This window comes from Dasypus novemcinctus, chromosome 28 (genome assembly GCF_030445035.2).
Source record: "Dasypus novemcinctus isolate mDasNov1 chromosome 28, mDasNov1.1.hap2, whole genome shotgun sequence".
Lineage (NCBI taxonomy): Eukaryota > Metazoa > Chordata > Mammalia > Cingulata > Dasypodidae > Dasypus > Dasypus novemcinctus.
In genome coordinates, this window is record NC_080700.1 from 43,284,458 (window position 1) to 43,299,098 (window position 14,641).

General features: G+C 48.8%; 1 long non-coding RNA gene across 1 annotated transcript; it reads right to left on the minus strand.

Annotated features, from left to right (window-relative positions):
• Positions 1 to 3,704: 3,704 nt before the first annotated feature.
• Positions 3,705 to 7,985, minus strand: LOC111764781 (uncharacterized). The gene is made up of 3 exons (XR_002797304.2): positions 7,703 to 7,985; positions 6,191 to 6,325; positions 3,705 to 4,784 (listed from the first exon to the last, which is right to left on the minus strand). It is a non-coding gene; the product is annotated as an uncharacterized lncRNA (long non-coding RNA).
• Positions 7,986 to 14,641: the final 6,656 nt, after the last annotated feature.

The following is a 14,641-nucleotide window of genomic DNA, read 5'->3' on the forward strand; positions in this document are numbered from 1 at the left end:
CCTGCGTTTTTAATAGAACAAAGAAACCTGGCTTTTTATGCGAAATTTCTAGATTTTTAAATGTCGGCAGTCAATGCGTAGAAACAGAGTGGGTTTAACCCAGAATTTTGCCCCCAGGCATCCAGTTTGTAATCTGTGTTGGAGGGGAGGGCAGTGTGCGGCTGAAATTGCCCCGTCGCCCTTCCACCCCCCCCCGGGGGAAGGAAGAGCGGAGGGGAGCAAGCCGGAAGGGGGGTGTCCGGCTCCAGTGTGGGCCTGTGGGGGTTCCGGGGTGGAACGGGGCCCTGCTTGCCCAGCACTTGCAGGGCGTGTGCGTCACCAGCCCCCTGGAAGCCGTGCCTTTCTGGAAGCTTCCGTGCTTCGGCCCAGCCCGGAAGGAGCAGGTGAGGACGTGGCGCCCTGGAGCTCCTGCACAAGCCACAGGCTTAGAGGGGCAACCCCCAAACACAGCTCAGCCTGGCTCTTCTGCCAGATGGGCAGCTTAGGGCCAAGCTGGACTGAACTGGTTTAGAAAAAAAGGGAGGCGAATCCCTCCTGGCTACCTTTGTCTGTGTAGGAGCAGCCCTCACCTCCGGGCTGGGGGGCCAGGGGTCCAGAAGAAGCACCTGCCCGAGCGCCAGGGTTTTAAGGCAAAGACTGTTCTCTCTCTCTCAAGCACCTGTAGCTGTTAGCACTTCAGGCCCTGGAGGCGGATTTAGGAAATTGGGCAGGTGTCAGCTTCCCGGGGCAAAAGCCTCGCTGATTTCTTGGCCTTTCCCTGGGCCTCTTAAGTTTCTACTCCTCTGTTATTTTATTTTTTAAAAAGATTTATTTATTTCTCTCCCCTTACCCCACCCCCCACCCCAGTTGTCTGTTCTCTGTGTCTATTTGCTGCGTGTTCTTTTTGTCCACTTCTGTTGTCAGTGGCACAGCAATCTGTTTCTTTTTTTGTTGCATTATCTTGCTGTGTCAGCTCTCCGTGTGTGCGGCGCCATTCCTGGGCAGGCAGAACTTTCTTTCGTGCTGGGCGGCTCTCCTTACGGGGCGCACTCCTTGCGCGTGGGGCTCCCCTAGACGGGGCTCTGTTCTTATTTTAATGCCTGTTCTTGCTTCGAGTTGGTCTCCCCTTACGAATTTCAAATGCTTAAAAAGGAATTGAGCTACAATTTCTTCCATTACTAATCACAATAGTTCCATAGTAGAATATCAGTAAGTCCACTCTAATCCATGCTCTATTCCTCCGTCCTATATCGAGAGGGGCTTAGATCCCACATGGATGCTGGATGCAATTCTCCTGCGTGCAGTTGTAGGCACTCTTGGCTCCCTGGTGTGGTGGTTGACCTTCTTCACCTCCCTGGTAGCTGGCCGGGGTAAGTCCAATAAACCAGAGGGTAGGAGTTGCAGGTCTGCTGAGGCTCAGGGCCCACTGGGTGGACTGGGGGAGAGTGTCAACTACAATGTAAACCATTATCCATGTGGTGCAGCAGTGCTCCAAGATGTAGTCACCAAATGCAGTGCAGGTGCCACGATGATGAAAAAGGCTGTTGATGTAGGAGGAGTGGGGTGAGAGGGGTGGGGGCATATGGGGACCTCTTATTTTTTTAATGTAACATTAAAAAAAAAGAGAGAGACAAAAAAAAAAAGAGAAATTGAGCAATACGACCTCCAATTTTCCATTCTTTGGAATTTAGAGCGCTGGAAGCAGCGTTCGTCTTCCTTCACTCCCTCGTGAACCTGAAGGCTTCTGTGGCTAAAACGAGTTGCTGGAATCTGTGCCATTTTGAATATTTTCTGTTCTCTTGGAAAAGGCTGGTCATACAGAGGGTGGTGGTGTCTGGAACATTGAGTGCTCTCGTAAAATGAAATGCACATTTCCCCGGAGAAGGCGGATCGCCTGGCTCCAAAGTCCAGGCGGATGGTTCTGGAATGAGGATTCCAGCTGTTTGAATTGACGGCCCTGGAAAGGGTCCATGGAAGTGACTTTGTGGGCACAGCTTAGGGGTTTGGTCTGCTGTCCTCTGCTGTAGCAATTAAACAAGGGCCAAGAACGCCCGACTTTCCTTGAATGATGAGTTTTGAAGGTTACCTTAGTAAGCCTAAGAGTCCATATGTTTGCTAAAGCAATTCAGTGCCCGATTATGCCAGGGAGACCATCACATGTAAACAGTGCACCCTCTGCACTGAAATCTAGCCTTCATTTCTTGATCACACCACGATGGCCTTTTCAGCCGAATTTATAACTTATTTGACATAAAATCTTGTTAGCAAGACTAATGGAAAATTCCACTGAAGGAGGAAAAGTCATCTCCTCTGTGGAACGATGAGCTATTAATCAAAGCTGTCACCTGCCCTCAGAGCCACCTCCCTTCAACGCCTTTCACAGAGCAAGGCTGGCATTCTGTGGCCAGGGGAGGCTGATTTTCCAGGCATTATCATCTGCCTTTTGGGAACAACGTGCCCTCTTTCTGAATGCCTGTCTTGTGTGTCATCCAAACGAATCGCTTCTTTCTCCTGCGTGTTTATTTTTTATAGGGTCTTACCTCGCAGTGGTCCAAGCTTCGGGCTGGCTGCCGAACCCAGCGGTGATGGATTAATCTACCAGACCCACTCACATGCCCCAGGAGGCGGGCCCGAGGACTCCAGGTGGACCTGGCTACGCCACATCTCACCAGGATGGCACCTGGGCTCCCATCAGCGCTGGGGTGGGTACAGAAATGGGAGGGAGGTACGGCTTGACGGGGCATCCAAAAAGACACCCGCCCCCAGGAAATTCCTCTATTAGAAATAGGTTCCTTTGGCTTTTTCCCTTTGGAAAAAATTTTAAGCCTTTTTTCGTTTCTTCCAAAATAATTCATATTCATTGCAAAAAATGTAAATGTTTAGAAAGGCGGTAGAGCATTAAAATTATTAATAAATGGAGCCCACCCATTTACTATTTATACCTGAGTTTTACATACATATATATGCATGTTTGTGTGTGTATAGTTTCATGCAAAGAATGGTATCATATAATACACATTTCTCACAACTTTTGTTTTACTTATATAGTGACCATTCTTGCTTTTCAGTCTACATTGTCATTAGATGGGTATGTCAATATGTACTTAAATAATAAACTGTCTGGAGAGTTTTAGCTTTGGGCGAGCATCTTTGTAGGTAAATCATGTTTATATGGCTTTAATTATATCCTTAGAAAATACTACAGGGAGGTGGATGTGGCTTAAGCGATTGGGCTTCCATCTACCATATGGGAGGTCTAGGGTTCGGTTCCCGGAGCCTCCAGGTGAAGGCGAGCTGGCCCGTGTGGAGTGCTGGCCTGATTGGAGAGCAGGTGCAGCAAGATGACGCAACGAAAAGAGACACAGAGGAGAGACAATAAGAGACACAGCAGACCAGGGAGCTGAGGTGGTACAAGAGACTGATCACCTCTCTCCCACTCCGGAAGGTCCCAGGATGGGTTCCTGGTGCCACCTAAAGAGAAGACAAGCAGACACAGAAGAACACACAGTGAATGGACACAGAGAGCAGACAACTGGGGTGGGGGTGGGGGAATAAACAAATCCTAAAAAAGAAAAGAAAAATACTTGTATTCTTGGAGGGGTAACAGCAAACCCATGTGACTGAAGATCTGGGGGCTCTGGGGACCTTTCTCCCACCTGCTGGACCCACACAAGACAGGGTCAGGACTCTCAGAGGCAGAGCCAGCATAACATAAGAGATTTATTTTATTTTTCATACTTTAATTTTTAAAAAAGAAACTTAGATTACATAAATGTTACACACAAAATACAAGGGAGCCTGCTCCCTTTTCCTTCCACACTTTCCCACATCAACAACATCCTTCTTTAGTGTGGCACATTTGCCACAATTGATGAACACATTTTGGAGCATTGTCACTGAGCATGGGTTATAGTTTATGTTGTAGTTTACACTCTCCCGCACATTTCTGCAAGTTTTTACAAGATATACAATGGCCTGTCTCTGTCATTGCAATGTCATTCAGGATAGTTCCCAAGTCCCAAAAATGCCCCCAAATTGCACCAAGTTTTCCCTCTCCCTGCCCTCAGAACCTCCAGTGGCCACTGCCTCCACATCCCTTACAAAAGTTCTTCCATTGCTAGGATTAGAACAAGTCTGTAGTAGAATAACTGTAAGTCTACTCTGGTCCATCGTCCATTCCCCAATCCTGAGGATTCTGGGATAGTGAAGTCCACTCCGCCTCTAATTGAGAGGGGGCTGGATCCCATGGGGCACAAAAGAGATTTATTATAAGAATCAGCTCCCGTGGCCATGGGGACTGGCAAGTATGAATTCTATAGGGCAGGCCAGAAGCTGGGAACTTGACGAAGATGATGATGAAGTCCCCAGGAGAAGGTGGTTGCTGAAGTAGAGACTGAAATTCTCTCCCCTGACTGCTGAAGTCCTCAGTTCTCCCTTTAAGACCTTCAACTCTCATTGCTGAAGATGATCTCCTTTGTTGATTGTAGATGCGATCAGCCATAGATGCAACCAGATGACTGAAGATTAAATCCCAGGAAGTACCCTCACAGGAACCATCAGGCAGTGCTCACTTGACCAAACAAGTGGCCACCATCACCTGGCCTCATTGACACGGGAACTTAACCGTCACAAGACCAGTGCCCTGCACACCGAGCATCCACTACGGACCGTAGCTGGTGGTGACAGCGTGACCGTGTTTTCATGACCTGTAGCACATGTCCCACAGCAAAGCAAGGTGTCGTGGAGGGGTGACGTATGGGAATTCTGCGCATTGTGCAAGATTGCTTTGTAAGCTCCCAACTTCTCTAATAAAAAAGAAACAAAATGCAGGCCCTCAGCACCCGGGCTCCCGCCCCAGCCAGGAGGCCCTTGCGCTTTTGCGCTCTGCCTCGCGGCTTCCTGTCAGGGGAACCCTGAGGCTGAGCTTACCCCTGCTTCCTGTTTCAGACATGTGGGTCCTGGGCGGGGGGAAGAGCTGCAAGCAGGGGTCGCCCCCCCCCCCCCAGAGGGGCCGGCCGGGCTCTGAGGAAACCGTCCCCGCCCCGTGGGGTCAGAATCTGAGATGCGGCCACAGAACACAAACAGATTTTAACAGAACTCACAGCACTTGGGATTTTACAACAGGAACTTGACCTCAAGACCCCACGGGGCTGCAGCCTGGGGCTGTGAAGGCCTAAGGAGGTGTGTACCCAGAAAAACAGGGCCGGGAAAAACCCTCTGTGTTAGTCAGCCAAAGGGGTGCTGATGCAAAGTACCAGAAACTGGTTGGTTTTTATAAAGGGTATTTATTTGGGGGTAGGACCCTACAGATACCAGGCCGTAAAGTGTAAGTTCCTTCCCTCACCAAAGTCTATTTGGAGCAAGATGGCTGCCGACGTCTGCCAGGGTTCAGGCTTCCTGGGTTCCTATGTTCTTGGGGCTTGCTTCTCTCTGGGTTCAAGGTTCCTTCCTTCCTGGGGCTAGCTTCTCTTTCCTCTGTGAGCTGACTTCCCAGGGAGCTAGCTTAAGGCTTCAGCATCAAATTCCAACATCAAAACTCCAACATCAGAAACCCTCAACTCTGTCCTTTGCCATTGCCTTTTATCTGTGAGTCCCCATCCCTTGGTGGTTCGGGACTCAATGCCCTAATCATAACTTTAATCACACCCAGGTACAGATCAGATTACAAACATAATCCAATATCTATTTCTGGAATTCATAACCATATCAAACTGCTACACCTTCTGACTTTGTGGAGATTAAATATGTGATTCAAATTTCTCTCTTTGGTGAGGATTTCTTTAGGGACTCCTCGGCCATATTCTAGCTTTAATTAAGACAGCATCTACTGTAGCTTCATTGAGACCTGCATTTCATTCATCTCCCCATGGCCGACTGCTGTAGTAAGGGTAATAGCTGCAAACCTTTTTCTAAGTTTTTTGGAGCTGCTTTCCTGCTGGCGTTTGGGGATATCTGGAAGCAAATCCACTGGGTGATCATGTGAGATGCTAAAGAACTTGCCTGGTCCACACTGCAGGAAAGAATTCCACATCCCTTCTTCCACCTAATAATTGCGTACACTTTCGGCTAATTCAAGGGGTCAGGAAAAGTAACAATAAACATTCATAGCACTTCGTAGTAGGTGCCAGGTTCTTTCCTAAGTGCTTTTTGCCCATTAGCTCGGTGAATCCTCATAAAAACGCTACGAGGAGGGTCAGTTCTTAAAACTCACCTTAAAGCATAGATGATGGGGTTCTGTGAGTTGAGCGCGGCTGCGGACCACACGCTGGCTCTCCTTGGCTGAGCCTTTTACAGTCATTCCGTCACAAGTCGCAGGGAAGCCCTGTGTTTCCAAACGTGCCACCGCCTGCACCACAAAAAGATACCGGTCAGTCAGGAAGCGATGGCTCTTTCATGGGACTCCAGGAGGGAAATCTCTCATGTTGGAGTGCCTCATCTGTTCAGTAAATAGACATCGCGTGTCTGTCACGTGCCGGCACCGTTCTAGACCCTTGACATACATCAGTATTCAGAACCGACTTGTGGACAACACACATACACTCAAAAGGGACCGAAAGTCTTACCCCTGAGGAGCGGACCGCCTGGTGAGTAATTTACCTTGAGACTAAAGTTGGAAGCAGAGGAGAAATCAGGGACTGGCAAATAATAGCTCAGGGATAAGCCAAGACCTTCAGATGGAGCCCTGCCTGGCGGGAGCCCCCGGAGTGGCCGTGACGGAGAATTGCACTTCAGGCCCTCTGCCAATCTCTTTTTTTTTAAGATTATTTATTTAATTTTAATTTTTTTTATCCCCCCCCCCCCCAGATGGTTCTCTCGTCTGATGCTTGTCTGCTCGCCTTCTCCAGGAGGCACTGGGAACTGAACCTGGGACCTTCTGCATGGGAAGCGAGTGCCCAGTGGCCTGAGTCACAGCCGCTCCCCGAGGACTGCGGCCTCTGCTGGCTTGTGGCCTCTGCTCGTTTAGGCGTCCGCTCGTTGCGGCGTCTAGCTCTCGTTGCGGCGGGCGTGGTGTCAGCTCGTCTTCTTTAGGAGGCTCCAGGACCCGAAACCCGGATCTCCCGTGTAATAGGTGGGAGCACAGCTGGTTGAGCCACATCCGTTTCCCTCTGCCAACCTCTTTTTTCCTTCTTTTTTCATTTTTTTATTGTCTGCCAACTTTTTTTTTTTTTTTAAAGATTTACGTTTTATTTAGTTCTCTCCCCTTCTCCCCCCATTGCCTGCTCTCTCTGTCCATTCGCTGTGTGTTCTTCTGTGTCCGCTTCTATTCTTGTCAGCAGCACCGGGAATCTGTGTCTCTCTTTGTTGTGGCTTCTTGCTGCATCAGCTCTCCGTGTGTGCGGTGCCACTCCTGGGCAGGCTGCACATTTTTTCTCACTGGGTGGCTCTCCTTATGGGGCGCACTCCTTGCATGTGGGGCTCCCTTACATGGGGGACACCCCTGCGTGGCACGGCACTCCTTGCGCGCATCAGCACTGGACATGGGCCAGCTCATCGCATGGGTCAAGGAGGCCCTGAGTTTGAACCCTGGACCTCCCTTATCGGTTGAGCCAAATCGGCTTCCCTGCCAACCTCTGAATGTGCCTTTCACTTGATTCTAGTGATCCTCTTTTCCTGGCCCCAAATGGGCCACGTTTTCTTCCCGAGTTACTCCAACTCCAGATTCTGGCTCCAGGCATTGTTCATCTGCCCACCCACCCATCTGGCAGCTTCCTCAATCACCCACCTGGGTGCTGCAGTGGGTGCTGGAGACAGAGATGAACCGGGGAGCCCAGGGCCCTCGGTGAATTAGCTCAGGAAACCGGCAAGCCCTGCACGGCAACTCGAGCGTGACGGCGTGTTCTGTATCTGAAAGTGAAGACAGGTCGAGCAAACGTTGCACAAGACCTTTAAAGAGAACGGCCCTGCCGGCTCCTCCAGGACGCCTCCTTTCTCTTAGCAGAATGTCAGAGCAGGCGAGGGGCCTGGCAGACCTTCCCGCCAACCCCCGACTTCCGCGACTCTGGAGACGGCCTCTGAGCAAGAACCTTCTCCTGCGACGTTTCAGAGGCACAATCTATTATTATTGTACACAGGTGGAAGACTTTTCTCCTATAGCTCCAAATCAAGGTGCATTATCTCTAACCAAATGCTCTCCATCCCACCCCACTCACCTTTATTTTTTATTATTAAAGATTTTTTATCTATTTCTCTCCCCTCCCCCCGCCCCAGTTGTCTGCTCTCTCTGTCCATTTGCTGTGTGTTCTTCTATGTCCACTTCCATCCTTATCAGCAGTCCCAGGAATCTGTGTTTCTTTTTGTTGTGTCATCTTGCTGTGTCAGCTCTCCATGTGTGCAACGCCACTCCTGGGCAGGCTGAACTTCCTTTCGCGCTGGGCGGCTCTCCTTATGGGGCGCACTCCTTGTGCGTGGGGTCCCCTATGCGGGGGACACCCCTGCGTGGCACGGCACTCCTTGCGCACATCAGTACTGCGTGTGGGCCAGCTGCACACGGGTCAAGGAGGCCCGGGGTTTGAACCCTGGACCTCCCATGTGGTAGGCGAACGCCCTATCCACTGGGCCAAGTCCGCTTCCCGCCACTCACTTTTAGTGTAGGCAAAACCATAGGAACTCAGAACTTCATACTTACTTCGCCTTAAAATTCTTTTTCAGTTAAATTCCTGGTCCAAAGAGAGAACCAGGGCCGAGGATGACTCAGGGGTACAGAGGGTCATCCGAGCCCCCTCCCTTCTTCACCGCCCTCCAGAGCAGAGCGTGCCCCGAGCTAGGGGCTGTGAAGTCCTAATCTGGCCCAGGGACAGGAGAACTTGTGCAGGCTCCGCTCACCAGACCTAGGATAGCAGATTCACCTTGGACCAGGGAGGTCAAAACAAATGGCGAGATGGCCGCCTTCTAATTTTGCTTCTCCCTTGGGAGAGATGTGGGGGTGATTGGCTATGCCAGCTAGGGTAAGAAGCAGCACTAGAAATACCTTTAGAGCCGTTGAAATTGCTCTTTTATTGTGGTCAACCATTAAACAGCGGCATCAAATTGTTAATTGAGTCATGGGCCATTTGGTCCCTGGCGCATCGGGCCGGGCCGATGGTTATCGTGTGGCCGTTGTGCCCAGTCAGGCGAGGGCACCGTCACGTGAACTTTGCCAACCATCTTTTGATAAGAATCTCACAGAGCCAGAGCTTGCATGTTCGTGGCTCTCTCTATAGCCACGCGCTCTCGGCCCTTCCTTTTCCCTTCAGACCGTAATGGTATTTTAGAGGGAAGAACAGCTCAGCTTCACAGGAGACCGGAGAAGATCAGACCTGGCGCCGTGGGGAACCGTGCCAAAGGCGGAGCCAGCTCGCCTCTCCCTCCTGCCCTGTCCAGGGGCGCGCCCTCCTGCAGGCGACAGCCGCCAGGTCGGGGGGTCTTGCTGTGTTTTCCTCTAAGCCCAGGGCCTGTAGTCGCAGCATTCTCCCCTGCCCCACCCCACGAACAGGAAAAACGCTTTCACTCCTGTCCCGGCGACTCCTTCAGCAGGAAGGAGGAGCTTGCCTCTCGAGTGAGGCCGTGGCCCATCAGCTGGCAAAAGACGAGCAAACGTGGGCTGGCCGTAGAGTGGACTACGACTCAGCAGGCCAAGGAATCGACTATTGTTCGTGCAACACCGTGGATGGCTTTCAAAACAAGTATGTGGAGTAAAAGAAGCCGGGCAAAACAAGAGTAGGTGCTATGTAATTCCTTTTCTGTACAATTTTAGAAAGCGCAGTGGACGAGAGCTCATCAGTGGGGGCCCGGGGATGGGGGCAGGTGTGGATTACGCAGGCGCAAGGGGAAACCTGGCGGGGACGGATGTGCTTCTTAGCCTGATGATGGTTACGTGGGGAGACACATACGTCTCGGATCATCAAACTGCTCGCTCTTCCCACTTTATTGCTGCTTATTGTATACCAATTACATCTCAATAAAGCCGTACAAGCAAACTTACCTAAAACAGGGTAACCTGTGATCACTTTTAATAGGATGGCTGGTGGCTTGGAGCTGTGTACCCCAGAACAACACGGTCGTGGTCTTCGCCCACTCCTGAGGGTGTGCACAGCACCGTGGAGGAGGGGGCTTCAGCGAAGGTGTGGCCCAGCTGGCGCAGGGTGGGTCTTAGTCCTGTTGCGAGAGAGCTTCATAAGCAGAACGAGCCGCAGACGTGGAGAGAAGGCCACCGGGGACCAGCCGGGAGCGCGAAGTCCACAGAACTGAGAAGCCGGGGGAGGCCGCCACGTGCACCGTCACGTGGCAGAAAAGTCAAGGCCCAGGGCTCGCCGGCAGCCGGCCCCAGAGCGCCACTGTCTCCAGGGAAAGCCAGGCCTTGGTGATGCCGCAAGCCTGGACTCCCCTAACCTCAAAACCGTGAGCCAATAGATTCCCATTGTGTAAGCCAACCCACTGCATGGTATGTGCTTCAGCAGCCAGGAAACCAAAACAGATGAGTAATAAGGGTGGAAACCTTTGGTAGCACACAGATGGTCCACAGTACTCACAGACAAGTCTTTTAAAAGCGTGGTTGAGGGAAGAGGATTTGGCCCAACCGATATGGCGTCCGCCTACCACATGGGAGGTCCAGGGTTCAAACCCAGGCCTCCTGACCCGTGTGGAGCTGGCCCACGTGCAGTGCTGATGCGCGCAAGGAGTGCTGTGCCACGCAGGGGTGTCCCCCGCATAGGGGAGCCCCACGCATAAGGAGTGCACCCTGTAAGGAGAGCCACCCAGTGCGAAAGAAAGTGCAGCCTGCCCAAGAATGGTGCCACATACACTAGAGCTGACATAGCATGATGCAACAAAAAGAAACACAGATTCCCGTGCCGCTGATAAGGATAGACGCGGTCACAGACGAACACACAGCGAATGGACACAGAGAGCAGACAACTGGGGGGGGGAGGGGAGAGAATAAATAAAAAATAAATCTTAAAAAAAAAATAAATAAAAGCATTGTTGAACTTAGATGAGTCACACAATTTGCTAATGGAGAAAGACAGTGTCCCAAATTTGCTAAAGTTTTCTGACTTTGCAAGTTATTCTCAGAGATACAATATCTAGGAGTTACTTTTCAGAACAAAACAAACAAAAGCGCCACCTGGGCTGTCTGGGCAAAGGAGCTGTTTGACATTGACTGGGTCGGCAACTGCTTTTTAAAAGAGACTCTAAATAGAGTATTTTAAAAGCAGGTGTTTGAAAATACTTCTGACATTATGTGATTTTGTTACTGAAAATGATATATGTCCCTTTAAAATTTTTTCCTATTTTGCCACTGCAAAAAGTTGGAAACAATTTTCTAACCTGCTTAAAAAGGTCCCCAATTAGATTTCCAGGCTTTCAAACCATTTATTAAAATGATAAAAGTGGAACATCCTCTGATTAGTTTGCAAGAACAACAGTTTGGTATCAGAGAGGATGGAAATTAGCTGACTGAATTTCCAACAAAAATTTTAGTGTAATTGGTGAATGGGATTGAAAAACGAGCACTGTAATTCAATAAATGTAGCTAATTATATTTTTCTTCCATCTGGATCTACTCAACTTTGTGAGATCCCATTTTCAGCTAAAACACCCATTACAACGAAGTAATGAAATAAAAGGAACTAAAACCGAATTTCCATATTGCTGTATCATAAATTAAACCGATATTTTCAAAAATTACACAACATTTAAATCACATTACTCTCTAAAATAGTATTAATATTATATATATAGCTAGAATAATTAATGAGTTTAAAAAGTTCTTTTGGTAACATTTATAAATAAAACATTATTTAAAAAAAAACCCAAGGATAGGGATACGAGATGGGAAAAGAAAGTGGCAACGTCTTCTCTGAGAACGTTTCTGAAGATGTTTTCATTCTCTAGAAGTTTCCCCGCAGTCCCTGGGTGCTATCCTCCCCCACAACTAGTGGCTTGGATTCATGGGATTGGGTCTGGTTCTAGAGATAGTTGTGTGGCTTGAAATATACCCCAAATTCAGCGTGCTGTCTTTGTTCTATGGGTCTCAGGCAACCTCAGGTCTACAGAGTCTCCAAAGCAATCGGTCATCACATTTTGCTGTGGTATTAGAACATGTGGCACGGTTCACTAGAACGACCTTCAAAAACAGAACATCCTCACGATGACTGTAAATTATTAATCGAGTAAGTGTGGGCTGGGAAGCACAGGTCCCAGAAATAGTTGACCCAGCAAGTCTTGTTACAAAGGAGAGTACTCTAGCTGCCCTTGTGCCATAAAAGAAGCCATCAGAGTCCTCTGAACAGGCTGATTCAAGGAGGCCAGCGTCATGCGGGGGAGTCTTCTGCACCAAATAAGAAAAAGTAGCTACAGTATGAAAGCCTGAGACCGGAGCCGAAACACTGCTGGGTACTTTAGATTGCTCCTCGGCCTTGGCTGCTCCTTTGGACCACCTGGAGAGTTCACAGAAATGCTTCTGGGGCCCTGGAATCTAGAAGAGATCCTCGGGTTATTCCAATGCACAGCGCTGGTTGAGAACCCTTGGCCGAGAACCATAACCGTCCCTGCGTCTGTCCCACTGCCACTTCTGGCCAGTATAGAGAAATAGGTACAGATTTGTCCCTCTGCTGAAAGCAACTATAAAAGATGAACAGAATATGCATGTCGACCATTTTCAGGGTTTGAAACAGGCAGGGCAGCCCCTCTATTACCCAGGCTTTCTGTCTGCTGCAGGACGGACAGGTGGAGCCCAAAGTGAGCAGTGAGTGTGCTGAGGTGAGGAGGCAGCGACGGGCTGTGGGCGGCTGGAGCAGCCCGAGTCTGTAGAACAGGGCACCAGAGAAGAAGGAAACTGTGCAGGCTGACGGGAACCGAGAGCTCGTGTGGGTTCACGGTGTGAATTCTTAACCAAAGACCGGGCTGCTCGCATCAAAGGCAAGACTCCACGAAGCCAGGAGAGACTGCTTGTTCCGGGTGCCGAACAGTATCAGTAACAGTAGAAGTTGCACTTGAGTAGAAGGTTTTGGGAGTTCTGGTCCAGTCTGAGTAGAGAAGCTACGCTGAACCCTCTATACAGGCTGATTCAAGGAGGCCAGAGAGATGAGACGAGACTTAGCAGGGACACACCTTCGGAGGAGGGACTGTGCTAGCGTAAGCACAAAACCTCAGGACTAAGTTCAAATCCTAAATGGAATCCTCCCTAGCAAAGAATACTATTAACCAGCCAGGACTGGAGGGACACAACAGTAATTTACGTGCCTGCCAGAACAAAGCTCAACTCCTTATCGGGGAAGATGAGATAATCCAGACTCCCTACAACGTGAAAAGAACATTCCATCATACAAATAAAAATTAGTAGCATGTGAAGCAACAGGAAAATGTGACCCATGATCAGGAAAAAGGCAGGCTATAAAAACAGACTCCAAATTGGATGTCTGGGTGTTGGACTTAGCAGACAAGAACTTTAAGCAGTCAATATAAAAATATTCAAAAACTTAAAAGATGATCATAATTAGTAAACACTCAGAGAACCTCATCAGAGAAATGAGACTATAAAAAAGTATAAGTGGATATTCTAGAACTAAAAGTACAATATATAAAATGAAAAATCCACTGTATGGGGTTACCAGCAGACTGGAGACTGCAGAAGAAAGGGTAAGTGAATTTGAAAATAGATCAATAGAAGTGATCAAATATAAAGGATAAAGAGAGAAAAGATTTAAGAAAAAATGAACACAGCTTCAGGGATCTGTAGCACAATATCAAACAGTCCAAAATACATATAATTAGAATTCCAGTGGGAGAAGACTGAGATAATGGCAGAAATATTATTCAAAGAGGTAATGGTCCCAATTCCCCAAATTTGACTAAAAGTATCAATCTACAGATCCAGGGATCTCAACTCCTAAAAGGATAAAAACAAAGAGTACCACACCTAGGAATATCATAGACAAACTGCTGAAAATCCAAGATAAAGAGAAAATTTTAAAAGCAGTCAGAGAAAAAACACATATTCCATATAGGAAAATTGCTGCCTTCTTCTGAGAAACAATAGACACCAGAAGACAATGGACCTACACGTTTGAAGGTCTGAAAAAAAAAAAAAAAACACCCGTGAACCCAGAATTTCATATCCAGTAAAAATATTTTTAAAAAATGAAGTGGGGGGAAGTGGATGAGGCTCAAGTGACAGGGCTTCCACCTATCATATGGGAGGACCTGGGTTCAATCCCTGGACCCTCCCAGTAAAAAAGAAAGAGAGAAAGTGTGCCTGTGCAGCGAGCCAGTGCTCTCATGCGAGCCAAGTGCCCATGTGGTGAGGTGAGTGCCTGCATGGTAAGCCAAATGCCCATGCAAGTGCCTGCACAGCAAGTCAGTGTCTGCGTGGCAAGCTGAATGCCTGTGTAGCGAGTCACACAGTAAGATGATGACACATCTTGATGCTGATGATGACAATAAAAGAGACACAAAGGGGAGAGTCAAGGTGAAGCACAGCAAAAACCAGAAACTGAGGTGGTACAGGTGACAGGGAACCTCTCTCCCCATCAGAGGTCCCCAGGATCAAATCCTGGTGAATCCTAGAGGAGAAAAAAACAATAAGAGAAGACAAAAAAAGAGAAATAGATACAGAAGATCACACAGCAAATGGACACAGACAGCAAAAACAGCAGGGAGGGGGAGGGGAAAAATGTACATTCTA